General features: G+C 32.2%; 1 pseudogene; it reads right to left on the reverse strand.

The window, feature by feature from the left end:
- Positions 1 to 1,639: 1,639 nt before the first annotated feature.
- Positions 1,640 to 8,907, reverse strand: LOC111615731 (annotated as a pseudogene).
- Positions 8,908 to 14,505: the final 5,598 nt, after the last annotated feature.

Genomic DNA, 14,505 nt, shown 5'->3' on the forward strand with positions numbered 1-14,505 from the left:
AAGCCATGATTTGCACAACACTTGAATAAATGTAAATGCCCTGCACTGAGGTGATGTACGTAATAAACAAGGGAGCAAGCCGAATCCCAACGGGAGCTCTGTACTTCAGATATACTAATAATATATTCTAATAATATTAATATATTATAAAAATAGCAGAATGTCATTGGCAACGGCAAAAGAGTGGAAACGTCATTCGCACTTGTTCGCAGAAAGTCCATTGTTTGCCTAACGTAACTGCCGAACGGAAAGTCTGTTGTTCGCAGCCAGTCCGTTGCTCGAGTCACGTAACGGCCAAATAGAAAGTCCGTTGTTCGCAAAGTCCGTTATTCGAGGTGTATGTTATACGAGGCACCACTGTAAATCGAGACTGTAGCGAGTCGTGGATTGTGTGCAAATGGGGTATTAGGACTTTAGATAGTCATAATATTAGGACTATGACTATCTAAAAATATACATTGGGTGCATTTTCTATTCAAGATGTTTTGTTAAAAGATAGTTAAGCTATTTCCACTTTAAGTTAGTCACTGTAATTCTAGTGCAGTGAGGTTCATAAGTGCCAAAGACAGAAGTCGAGATTGCTGCCACCATAAATTATATATGTATTATGTACCATACCTCAAATAAAAATATTTGGTAATTTGCACCAAAAGGATTACCCATTTCTAGTTTGATGCATTGACTACCTTTTATCTACATAAAGTATAAAAATACATGTAAAGGTGACATGAGTAGATTAGACATTCTAAGCTGAAACAAAAGATGAAATAATTTTTGTGTGGCATGAGACAATTTTTTCTTCTTCAAATGTGACCCAAGAAAACTAAAAGGTTGGACATCCTAGTGTAACAGGACCTTATATGTACAGTACCAGGCATTATCTCTATGTTCATTGGGTCTTTCCCATTATATAGTAGTTTGTAAATGCTTTGATTTTCTCTGTATGCTGTATGTGTGCCTTTATATCTTGCTATTTACTTATGAAACATGCGCATGATAGTGTAGTTATATAATGTATGCATATCATTTTTTGTTTGATTAATACCTGATGATAATCTTACGGAAAAATCTAAAATGTTTGTTTTATAGAGAAATAAAGCTGCTGTACTAGATAAAAGGTACTGTGGTTATTTATTGATTTGTGAAGTCCAATTTTGTGAAGATTTGCTTTCCAGACAACAAAATTAAAAAAAAACCTAAAGTTCTCAGTTACATTTCCTTAACAAATGATATTGAGCTGCATGAGAAATTTTGGAGCAGGCGTATTTTGAATGAAACTATGAACTCATATTCATGTTGACATTCTCAAATGTAAGTTATTGCCACGTATTCAAGAATGCTGGAGCTGACGACTATTTATCAACAAGATAATGCAGCTAGCAACAAACTGAAATCATCAGTAAAATGAAGGATAATAATTAGGGTTTCTCAAACAAGATCCCAGTTGTCTTTTTTAATCCAGGAAATTCTGCAAATTTCTTAAAAATTCACTTTTTTCTTATTTTGTGTTAAGGCTGAGGAAATTTTGCAAATAAAAAACATGATTAACTCATAAACTGTCAGAATACATTTGAATTTATTAATTTTAAACCTACTTATTAGTTTTTTTTAATTTTTGCTTGTTATGGCACATCACAGATTATCAATAATCAATATGTAGCCTATTTGTGGCAGGACTCTCAAAATTCTTTACTTGTCAGAACCTGTAATATCTTTAATAATTATGCTAATGCTGTCTTAATTTTTAACTGTGCCCAGTAGCTTTAATAACTGCGTAATGCCAGGTTGTGCAAATTGGGCAAGGATACAAACGAGTGCGAAGTCTGCAAGTACCAAGTTTTTCTTCATAACCTGATTACACTAGCCTGCAATGGTTCTGTTTTTTAACTTTTGATGATTGATTCCTATGTATGTTGGTGCGCTGAACCTGAAAATGACCTTAGTTCAGTTCCATCACGTAAGAATTTTTTGCAATTTGCAATGTGCCAAGTGTGGTATATGATGAAAAATATCACAGATATGAGACTTAATGACAAATTGAAATAGGCCTGTTTCGTATAAAATGTATTATTTTGTGGCTTATAATAGAAAATATAATATAATATAGAAATAGAAAATAAAACACTCACCATTTTAGTCGTTGTGTCGCCATCTGTTTGGACCAGCTGTGCTCTGTATAAGGCTTTTTCGTGCATGTGCTCTTCTGGGATGCTCTGTATCAGGCTTTTTCGTGCATGTGCTCTTCTGGGATCATCTCGATGTAACATCCAGCAACAGTCTGCCATCATTGCAGTATTCTATCTGCCTTGGTAAAGCTTTTCCATTTCTTTGATATCCTGATGAAATCTCTCACCCATCTCTTCACTAACTGCACCCAGATTTTCAGGGAAGTAGTCTAAATGTGCATGTAAAAAATGAACCTTCAAACTCATGGAACAGCCTAAATTTTGGTACTTCTGCAGCATTGTTTCAACAATAGACTTGAAATTCAGATCCTTTTTCTTGCCCAGAAACTTGGTTACTACGTCTTTAAAGGCGATTTAGGCTTCTTTTTTCAGCAACTTCCATTTCTTTTTCAAAATTTCCATCTTTGCAAAGTTTTCTAATGTTTGGACCCGTAAAGATACCCTCTTTTAGTTTTGCGGTTAACAAGGCTGGAAATTTGCTGCAAATGTACTGGAAACATTTACCATCTTTTGGTAAGCTTTCACAAATTGCTTCACAAAGCCTAATTTGATGTGTAGGGTGGAAGGAGAACTTTCGTTGACTCGATGAGAGGTCACATTTTTGGAGCACATTTTATACTCCAGGTTCCAATGAAAGTCATTGTGGCCATTCTTTCTTTTTCCAATGATTTTCCTTGTCTCTGCTATCCCACTCACATAAAAACATGGAAACTTTGTGTCCCCGTCTTGCTGTCCAAGAATCATCAATATTACTTTGAGATCACCACACATGATCAACTCACGATCGTCGTATTTAATTTTCTGGAGAACAAATTGTAAATTGTCGTATTGTTCTTTTAAGTATACAGAATGCCCTATGGGTGTTGATGCATACCTGTTTCCGTCGTGAAGCAGGACAACTTTAAGGCTTCATTTCGACAAATTGATGAATAGTAAAGGACGAAAGTGCTGCTATCTGCCAGTTTATGATGTGAACGACTTGTTTTCATCGTAAACCGACAGATGCCTGCATTTCTGATGTATTTAAATCTGGCAGTACGTCTTATATTTTTGATTTTTTTCAATATATGACACTTTTGATAGATTGCAATTAGAAAAAATTCCAATGTGATGGAGAAAAACTGTCATTTTTGAATTCACCGCACAAAAATACATAGAAGTCCATCACCAAAACTTGAAAAACATGTACTAAACCAAACTGTACTAAAGCAGAAAGATGTCTCATTTGAGAATCTATGTGGAGCAAGTAATCAGTCGCATTAAAAATAATTTAAAAATTCTAGAGTCAACATTACCAATTGAGCATGCAACACTAAAGGGACATGACAATGTCACGTCAATAGAAAAGATTGTACATGTTAGTTGTGCTTTAATAAATTTATGTAATAGTGTTGTGCCATTTGAATAAAATCAAGTTTACACTATGTAATGTTTTATTAAATCTTTATTTACAATTTCAATCTATTGTTTTGAATACCAACGTGCTGTCAGTTCTGGTAGTATACATAATTTGAAAAAATTTTGTGCTTTTTCAATGACGCTATTCCACAATGTAAAGTCTGTATAAATCCTCTCAATGTGCAAACTTTTTTCTGTCCAAACTACAAAGTCACAATATTCAACATTACATACAAATATTTGTGTTTGTATTTGGTAGTAATAATTGCTGCTTTTGTTAATATTGTAAATACCATTCTCCTTAACTAAATAATTAGGCGTATTTTCATCAATATTTTGTTGTCGCTGACACCAAGGACATTTCACTTCAACCACTCCTTGGCCACAACAGTTGCAGTCTACAAGACCATCAGGTGAGTCACCAATGAATGGCTGAGATGGTAACACATGAAACCCTGTTTCTTTAATAATGAAATTACGATGAATTTTAGCTTGATTTTCTTCATATTTTGATTGTGCATGGTTTTCATGATCACGTCCCCATCTTACCGAGGAACTTTTGAATCGATGTTCAAATGGGTAACAAATTTTTTTAATCAGTGACTTTGCTAGATTAATTAAATTTATGTGGCATGCTGCTTTCAATTAGATGCAGTTATGCGTCCAGCTCGATACTGATACCAAACTTTCTGTTTGTATTGCTTTGTTGTCATGTCACTTATGTTTATCTGGTCTTGTGTAAGTTGCAACTCTTGAAACAGTTTGCAACAGTATTCTTCCAGCTCAGGCCACTCCAGATCAACAAGAGATAGATTAAAAAGATTTCCAAACATCAAAGGAAAAGTTATATCCTCACTTGCAACAGAACAGTCTGAAAATCTAGTTGTAACAGCCAAAATGCAAGCATGTGGATTACATTTTGCTGCATCTGACAAAAATGAATTTGGCTCACTGTCAGTCTTAGGTATTACCTTCATGTTTCTTTTTTTGAATGAACTTTGGTTAACATTTACACCAGTCATGCGGTTATACTTTGCAACTGACAAACTGAAATCTATTTCCTTTAATGGACGAGGAGCAAGAACTCTTGAATGTGGAGGCAACCACTCATTTCCTCTGTCAGTGGATGTTTTTGATCGGATTCTAACATCCACTTCTAAGGCAAACAGTACAGCACCAACATGTGAACATGCTGAAGAGCAACCTGCCATACAATTGCAGTGAGCTGTTATGACTTCTCCAGAAGATTTGCCAAGAATCCACACTTTTAAAGGTGGAATTCTTAAGCTTTGAGAATGACTAACCTGAAAAAGTAGACATTATGTTAAAAAAAAACATTCTCAAGAAATTAGTGGGACGGTTTATCATCTCAAAAATATTCCTATGTAAATTTTCAATCCGAACATCAATAACGTTAGAAAACATAAGTTATATTTTAAAACAAAAAAGTTTACTGATTTGCTTATATTAATTTAGTTAGGTATAATGCATTTATAAATGTACTACTAATGTAATTTAAGGCTTTAGCTACTGCAAACTTATAAACATTACCATATAATTAGCCTACTTGCTTTTAGTTTTAACATGTAATTTCAACTAGAAAATACAGGTACTGAACAATTTGAATGAAAAAAATTGCTACAGCTGTTTTTAATAAGACTTTTTACTTTCAGACAAAAATTCTTAGTAAAGAAATACATAAAAACACGAGTTTAAACAAACAAAAGAAAACATACCTTTCCAAGCAATATTACTTCATTGTTATTCATTACTTTCACATTTATATCAGGAAAAACCTAGCCACTTGTTAAATAGTTATGGGCCTCTAAAGATTTATAAGCTTTCATTTGTGACAGGGTGTAGAAATTTGTTGTCAAAACCAAATAGTTTATAATGTCACCAAATTCTACTTTTGGCCACAACCCTTGATCTACAATGAAGTCTGATAAACTGGCTTCGTATGGATCGCCTTGACATAACGAAATTTTCTCTTCGTATAGAGCTGCATCTCGTCCTGTTAGACTGCTAGAATAGCCCGCAAGAAAAGAATCTTTTTTAACTTTATCCATGATAATAGAACTGCAGTATTTTTGTACGTTTAAACTAAACAAAGGCGTGTAACAACAGACCACATGCAAGCTAAGCAAGCGAAAGCTACCACAAAAATGGTGAAGGGGCGGAGTAAATGTGTGTTTCATCAAGTGACATGCGACCTTGCAACCTCTCTATAGATAGCATAGTGCTTGCAGCATTTGCCAAACACCAGGAGGTCAAAGTATATTGGGATCAAGCCTCAATTATTAGAGCAACGAATTCCAAACAAGCAGTGAAGCATCTTGAAAAGATAGAGATATACAAGGCGCACATAAGCAAGGGATGCATTAATCATAGAGATGCGGAAGAGTTATCTTATGCCTGGAAATCTTTTTACAATAACGCAGATTAACATAATGTAATCAACGTATATTTCCCCTTTGGTGGCTTTATTTTTATGTTATTTGTAAGTCATTTATAGATAATCAGAAGGCGCAAGTCGGATGAACTGTGCATGCACGTTTTGGATTCTGTTTAATTTGTATTTCATACATTCTTTTTTAATGTTCTTTTTAATATTGGTTCAGCTGAAGATGGTCGTTTAAAAACGGTAGAAAACGTTTTTGTCGTATTAAACATTTTTATTTCTGGATAGTTAAAGGCATTATTTATATTACTTCCTTAAATGGTTTTTTATAACTCCGAAGAAGATTTTTTAAGTAATAAGGGAAGATCCAGGACCAGTTTGAACTGATGCTCATTTCGGAGAACAAACCAAACTGTACACAGTCATCAGTCTGTACAGGTATAAGAACTGCACTGTTGTGGGATGAGAATTGCTTCCACTTCCTTGTCTTATCATTCCAAAGAAACGCTAATTGAAAAGAAAACATAAGTTAAGAGTTTAATACAAGATTATATAATCATTATACTAAGTCAGTTTTGACTCATAAAAAAAAATATCAGACAGTTAATCTTAAAGTATGTATAAGGAAAGGTGGCCCACAGAGAGATAGCCCTCAGTGAATCACAGTGGGTCTCCCAGCTCAATCTTTAGTTAACATTTTTTTAAATATAAAAATACTGAAAATATTTATATTCTTCCAACTTTTCAGTCTGATCAACATGCAGTTAGAACGTTTTTTTCATTTGACTTTACTTGGACTAGATGTCTTATCAAAATCTTCCAGTCGAAAAATTTACAGGGACAGTCATTACTTCTAGATATTGCATAATCGTGGGAAATAATTAAACCAAAAATATCTTATTTTGCAGGCAATTTTACCACAAAATGTTTCTATGAAAACACTTATTCATTTAAATAATGTCAATAAATATGTAAATTAGAGCTAAATTGGAGCTGAAAAACGACGAAAATAGCGATTATCTAACATTTGTTTACAGTTTTACCTTGATTTATGTAGAGGAAGCGATTTTTTTATTGTAGTCAATTTTCCACCAGACAATTCTGACAAAATGCTTACTTGTTCAAACAGAATCAAACAACTAGAAGTTAGCTAATTAGACCCTAAACGTTATGGAATAATATAAATGAAAGAATGATAGCTACGCAATAATCGTGTCACTTAGCTATCAAATTATATAAAAATAAACATTAAAAATGCAATTTTGTCATCAATCAGAAAGAAAGAAAGAAAACGAAGTGCAGAATTTAATGGTGAAATTGTAGATTTTTTACGCAATAGATAAAATTTAATAATTTTATATTAAAACACTGGGTCCGAGACACCCACTGTGACTCACGCAAGGGCAAAAAGTTACATGAATCACTGAGGATTAAGATTACATAAAAGACATAAATATTTACACTTGGTATTGTCTTTTCAGAATCTCTTCCTAGATGGTTCTTCATTTCTTGTGAGACATCACGTTGATTGTTTTTGAGTTACAGACTTACTAATGTACTTAGGACAATTCAGGAAGTTTGATGGATATGCATCTAACGTTAATGCCCAGCAATCTCGTGGAATTTCTACTTTCTCTCCATTTATAACATGAGAGAAAATTTTTAAAATAAATCTACTCGCAAAATATACATCACAAATGTAACATTTACTCATTAGCAACTTGTCTTGTGGAATGCATCGCATCCACTCCTCAACCTTATCACTAGGAACATGAAAAAAAATGTCTTCACATGTTCAACTTATATCCTGCCTTGATCCTGGAACAAAGCACATTAGCATTTTTATGCAGCTAAAAAAAAACAATTATTATAAGTCAAAAGCACTGACTGCAGTATATACATAGCAAGAACAACGCTCTTCTGCAAACAAAGACGCCAACTACCGGCAAATATTGTCTCTAGCTAAGTTTGAACTATTAGTCAAAAGACCAGTTAATCTACCGACTATGGCTGGATCAAGCAGAGACTTTCTCCACCAGAAGACATCCTTCTGGGTGTTCCTAAGTCTCTGTAAATGACTTCAATAAAAATTCAGAATTTCTTTCACTGGAAAATGTCACTATGGCCAAGATAGAACAAAAATATAGACATAAGGCTCAACATTTCTAGTGTCTTATACCTTCTCTTCATCATATATGTGAATATCCATTCACAGATATGATGAAGAGAACGTATAATTCTGAACTAAACGTATTGACCTTGGTATCTACACATATTACATTTTCCCACACAATCCGTTATTATTAAAATGAACTCAGCTATAAACACTAAACGTATTTTAATTCAGTTAAGACTTAACCAATATTCATTAATAATAAATAACACATATATTGATTTATCAAGAACATGTTATTGGTGTGGCTCCAATGATTTTTCTGCAGTTCACTTACTCAGTGACTGCACGGCTTTAAAAGACTACCAACAAAAATTTCAAACTTTATCCCTTTATTTATAGAAATTATTTCTAAACTATAGAGCTATTTTAAGTGATCTATCAAGAATAAATATGTATAAAATTGTTAACTTTTTTCCTCAAATTGTTAATGTATTAAATAATATCATATGATTTGATTAATTATATTTTTGTTTACTTGTTTAAGATTACTGTAAGTGGCCTGATGTTATTAATTAATGTTTTAGATTAAGAATAATTCTCCCTCATAACAAGGTTTCCTTATTACAAATAAAGATTATGATGATGATGATAACTTCCAATGCTTCAGGTGTATCACATATTTTCACAATTTACACAACTGATATAAATATGAACATGCAAACTTATCTGCATATATTATTCTAGAAAATATTTTTAACAAACAGTTGATAATTTTTGTGATGGTAAAATTTCTTTCTACCAAATTAAAACAAATGGAAGCATATATGCTTCATCTTAAGAGACCGTGTTGAGACTGTGCACAGTTATACGCACCATCTCAACACGATTAAAAACATTGTTTTTAATCTAGTTTTTAATAGACTAAATTAAGTGATATTCCTTTAATTCATTAGACTTTCAATCATGTTTTAAAAACTTAAAGAAGTGGACAAGCCAAAAATATAAACTTAGAAAACATTTCTTAAATAACAATTTCAGGCACAATAAAAAAATCCTGGCAGACGAGTCGCATTTAACACGTAAATGATGTTTTATCAGGCTACAAATGGACCCAACATTAATATTCAAATAGAAAACAAAATCCAATTTGTGTGCAAAAGCAAAATGAAATACAAATTAAAATGCATGTATTTGTTTTATTATTTTCCCAAACCTAATTAATTAAGGAGCCTAATTGCAAATTCTTGCACAGGGCACAAAAATGGCTAGTTACGGCACTGGTGTCATCACAATGGTGTATTATTGAAGATGGCACAGAAACAAGGAAACAAATGTCGTGGAAATAATGTGTTGTAAAACAACAGTATTAAGTTCTTTTAAAAGTATTGTGTTACTTTTTGTAATTTTAGTTTTTTTTTTTTTTTAGATGTTTGTTTGTGGGCTAAACTTTGTCCTAAAAATGTACTGACGAAAATCGGAAAATCAAAATGCACATATGAGAAAAATAACAAACAGTAATGGTTTTAAAGCCTTTTTACACCGATTTATTGTTTTTAATATTTCACCTCACCTCAGACGAAGAGTCGGGAAAGTACAAGAGGTCATTTACAATTTCATCAAAAAGTTTTATCAANTTTGATTAATTATATTTTTGTTTACTTGTTTAAGATTACTGTAAGTGGCCTGATGTTATTAATTAATGTTTTAGATTAAGAATAATTCTCCCTTGTAACAAGGTTTCCTTATTATGAATAAAGACGATGATGATGATGATGATGATGATGATGATGATGATGATGACAACTTTCCAACGCTTCATGTGTATCACATATTTCCACACATTTACACAACTGATATAAATATGAACATGCAAACTTATCTGCATATATTATTCTAGAAAATATTTTTAACAAACAGTCGATAATTTTTGTGATGGTAAAATTTCTTTCTGCCAAATTAAAACAAATAGAAGCATATATGCTTCATCTTAAGAAACCGTGTTGAGACGGTGCACAGTTATACGCACCATCTCAACACGATTAAAAACATTGTTTTTAATCTAGTCGAGATGGTTTTTTTTTTAATTAACTTCAAAAACAACAGTTATCATAAGCGGTTAATTACTTGCAATAGACCAAATCCAGTGAAATTCCTTTAATTCATTGGACTTTCAATCACGTTTTAAAAACTTAAAGAAGTGGACAAGCCAAAAATACAAACTTAGAAAACATTTCTTAAATAACAATTTCAGGCACAATAAAAAAATCCTAGCAGACGAGTCACATTTAACACGTAAATGATGTTTTAATAGGCTACAAATGGACCCAACATTAATATTCGGGTAGAAAACAAAATCCAATTTGTGTGCAAAGGCAAAATGAAATAGACTACAAATTATTTTAAGACTATGCAAAACAAGAAAATAAATAAAAATAAGAGTACATTTTGCATTTGTTAAAAAGTTAAGATTTTAAAATGTAAATTTACTAAATTTAAATACGGGTATAAATGTGTCATCCAGTGTCGTAACTAGTCAGGTGCAACAGGTGCACCCGCACAGGGCTCACTTGGAAGGGGAGCGCAAAATGCATGTATTTGTTTTATTATTTTCCTAAACCTAATTAATTATAAGGCCTAATTGCAAATTCTTGCACAGGACACAGGAATGCCTAGTTACGGCACTGGTGTCATCACAATGGTGTATTATTGAAGATGGCACAGAAACAAGGAAACAAATGTCGTGAAAATAATGTGTTGTAAAACAACAGTTGTAAGTTCTTTTAAAAGTATTGTGTTATTTTTTGTAATATTGTTTTTTTTTGAGATGTTTGTTTGTGGGCTAAACTTTGTCCTAAAAATGTACTGATGAGGATCGGAAAATCAAAATGCACATATGAGAAAAATAACAAACAGTAATGGTTTTAAAGCCTTTTTACACCGATTTATTGTTTTTAATATTTCACCTCACCTCAGACGAAGAGTCGGGAAAGTACAAGAGGTCATTTACAATTTCATCAAAAAGTTTTATCAAATGCCACGTGTTTTTAACGTAATTTTAGTAATATGTACATATTTAATTAAGCAGGTGAAAAGCAATAATGAATCCCAGCATTATCATCTCAATATAAATACCAAAAATTAAAATGGAGACAAATACATCAACACAAACACTACATTATCCTGAAGATCACACCTTGACAATATCTCAACAGTGGTTGTTAATGAAAGTGCGCACACATAAACACAAACCACTTAAAACATAACGTAATTACAACTAATCAAACTAACATACAAATTTATTTCAAGAAACACTCACTAAATATGCAGATTTAGACCCTACAAGAGACCAAATACCCAAAATACATAAACAAGCACTATACATAAAACCAATACCAGACAAAAAAATAAAGAAATCTACAAAAGCAAAAATAAACAGAAAATACACCTCCTATATCTGACAAAGAAATTTAACAAATTACAAAATCTTTTGACATTTATTTTATGGATCCTCTTAAGCTTTAAATTAGAATAACTTAAGAAATTGAACGATTTAACAGAATCAAACGTAACTAATATTTAAATATTGACTTCCCGAAACAACCCCATGTATTGATACTAAGCCAAACAATTGCCGTAATTAAACGGGCATTGAGTTTGTAAGTAAAATCACTTTAATCCGTGTCGGTTGATTTTCTCACATAAACTCCAAGTTATTACTTAAGACTTTATTGTAGTATATTCTTAAATAGATTATACATCATATGCATTTCAGGCTGTTGTATTAATAACAATGCAATGATTATTAGACTTGACACTATTATAATCACAAAAAATCTTTTACATTATGATTCTTTATACTGTACATGTCTTTAAGAGAGACAAACAATTTTTAAAACTCCGGTACACATTCAACGTTCCCGTATAAATACAGTTAAAAAACTTTATAAATATTAAATCCAGTCTTAAATTACTGTAGTTTTCATTTTTTTACACACAACTTGTAAAGATAAAGGTTAACTGGTTACAATTTTATCTGAAACTTGACAATATTCGCTTTTAGTCATATCAAACTCCATTTTCTAATACAGTACAATTAAACCTCAATTTAGAGCCTCCAACTGTTCTCTACAGAGGCTGGCGCTTAATTGGGAAACCTCAAACAACGAAAGTTATATGTATTACACACAAATTTGTCCTCGACTCTGCAAAATTAACGTCATTAGGTCGCAATTTGAAAAAATTGTACAACCTATAAATTTGCACTGTCCGTCCTTCCTTAATCTCGAGAAATGGAGACAGGTAGACGAGATATTGAAATGTTATGGTTGTAGGCAACAATTAATTGTATAGGAACTTTCAGTCTACTCCAGAAGTCACACAAGTTCAGTTCAAAAATTTTTCCCCGGCAGGAATTAGACGAATGGCATGAGTACAAGAGGAAAACTATGATGTACAAAGGCAAGACACCACTAGAACTGAGAGCACTGTGATGACATCACAATAAATAATAAATTACTCGTATTCTAATTAAAATTGCAACGAGATTGATTTAATCACGTATACTTTACGACAACATATTTATTAGTTGTAAATTAATTTATATAACTAACTGGTTATATTTATTGGTTGAGCATGTAAACATTGTCATGACATTTGTTATTACATGTTCAAAAAACAAAAGCATCAACTTTCGCCTGTTTGACGCTTAATAACAAAAAAGTATTTAGACATTTCTGGCTGCTGTTTTCTGGAATATAAACCCAGACAGTTGCTTCATACTTTTGTAGAGTTTGGTGAATTTCAGCCAAACTATAGACTAGTTATCACAGTTCAAAGAAAAAAAAACCAAATTTATGTCCCTCAACCCCACTAGATGGCGCCATGTTACCTAGCTCTTGCATTGCCTATGCTGTAACTGCATGCCTGGCTTCTCTACCCGAGACAATATTAACTTTCGGAAACAAGTTGATGTTTAACTCTGCAAAACAAACGTCCACAACTGCAGAATTTGAATATCTGGAAGAAACTGTAAAACATATTTGTAAAAGATGTCTTCTGTGCTCCTAGCAAAATTGTCCCCTTATACCTTCTCTTCATCATATCTGTGCTTGAAGATCTCGAGGAAAAAGGAAAAAAGTTATTAAGTCCTGAATTTATGGGTGAAAATTGCAAAATATAGAACTGGATTTTACTGTCTCTCTTTCAATTTCATTTGTTTTAATAAATCCCTTTATTATACATATATTGGATTGGGAAATTTAAAAATATATTTTAACAATTGAAAAACTTATAAATTACTAAATATAGTACTCCACACATACTACAATGTGATAATATGCAAATTAGAAGACAATAACTCTAGTTTTCTATATATTATGATTATTTGAACTTTGACCTTTGACCCCTGACACAATTTATATATTCACAAAACTCTCTCATTCCACAGATTACAATGAGATGGATGAAAGCATAAATTTTTAGCAAAACAAAGCCATTCACACATCCAAAATTTCATAAAAACAGTACTCCATAAAGAAATAGTAGTATACAACAGTACTCCAGTTATAAATAAAAAAACACACTGTTGTTATCAAGACTAAAATTTATACTGAAACAGTTTAATGTTATGCTAATATTTTCAATAGACTTTCATAGATATCTTCTGGCAACAAAAGTTTTAATACGGAGTGCCATGTACAGAATTTCTTCAATAAACTTAACATTTCTAACACAACTGAACTATTCTTTTCCTTACTAAAATTTCACATTTTGGTAATGAAACATTTCAGAAATAAAAGCTGAGAAAAATTATTTTTATAAGAAATGGATCTTGGTGGATTCGACTGAGTCTTGATATTCTGTATAGTTTTAATGCTTCGGATCAATACTCACCGTAGCTGTAAGTCAAACATTGGCAGTTTTTGACTTATCAAGCATTCAAGATGCAGAAACAGCATAATTTGTACACTTTTTGTGAAAACAGATATTTTTATTCAAGATATATGATAATATTTTCCAACAGTTCTCAAACATTATCAAGTCACTGAGGAATCTCTTGCAAGACAGGCATTTCTGCTTCACAAAGAGGAATAAGTTGTATCTACTAGTGTGGCATGAAACCCAAAGGAAATGAGAATCAAACTCAATTTTATCACAAAACATTATTTCCTCTGCGAAGAAATTTGCTTTCACCAGTGAGATTTCTCATTTGAGCATGTATTTCCTTTGCGAGAACTATATTGCTCGCTACTAACCTCGTGTCTGCATAGTTGCACCCTTATAGTCAGCACAAGAGTTGGCCCTTGGATTGGTTTATATTTACATCTTTAAGGCATGATACGATTTGTTTATGAATGCGCATCTACTCCCTTTGGCTTCATTTAGTCTTGAAAAGGAGTCAAGGG

This window comes from Centruroides sculpturatus, unplaced genomic scaffold (genome assembly GCF_000671375.1).
Source record: "Centruroides sculpturatus isolate CEXI.00-Female unplaced genomic scaffold, Cexi_2.0 scaffold2554, whole genome shotgun sequence".
NCBI lineage: Eukaryota > Metazoa > Arthropoda > Arachnida > Scorpiones > Buthidae > Centruroides > Centruroides sculpturatus.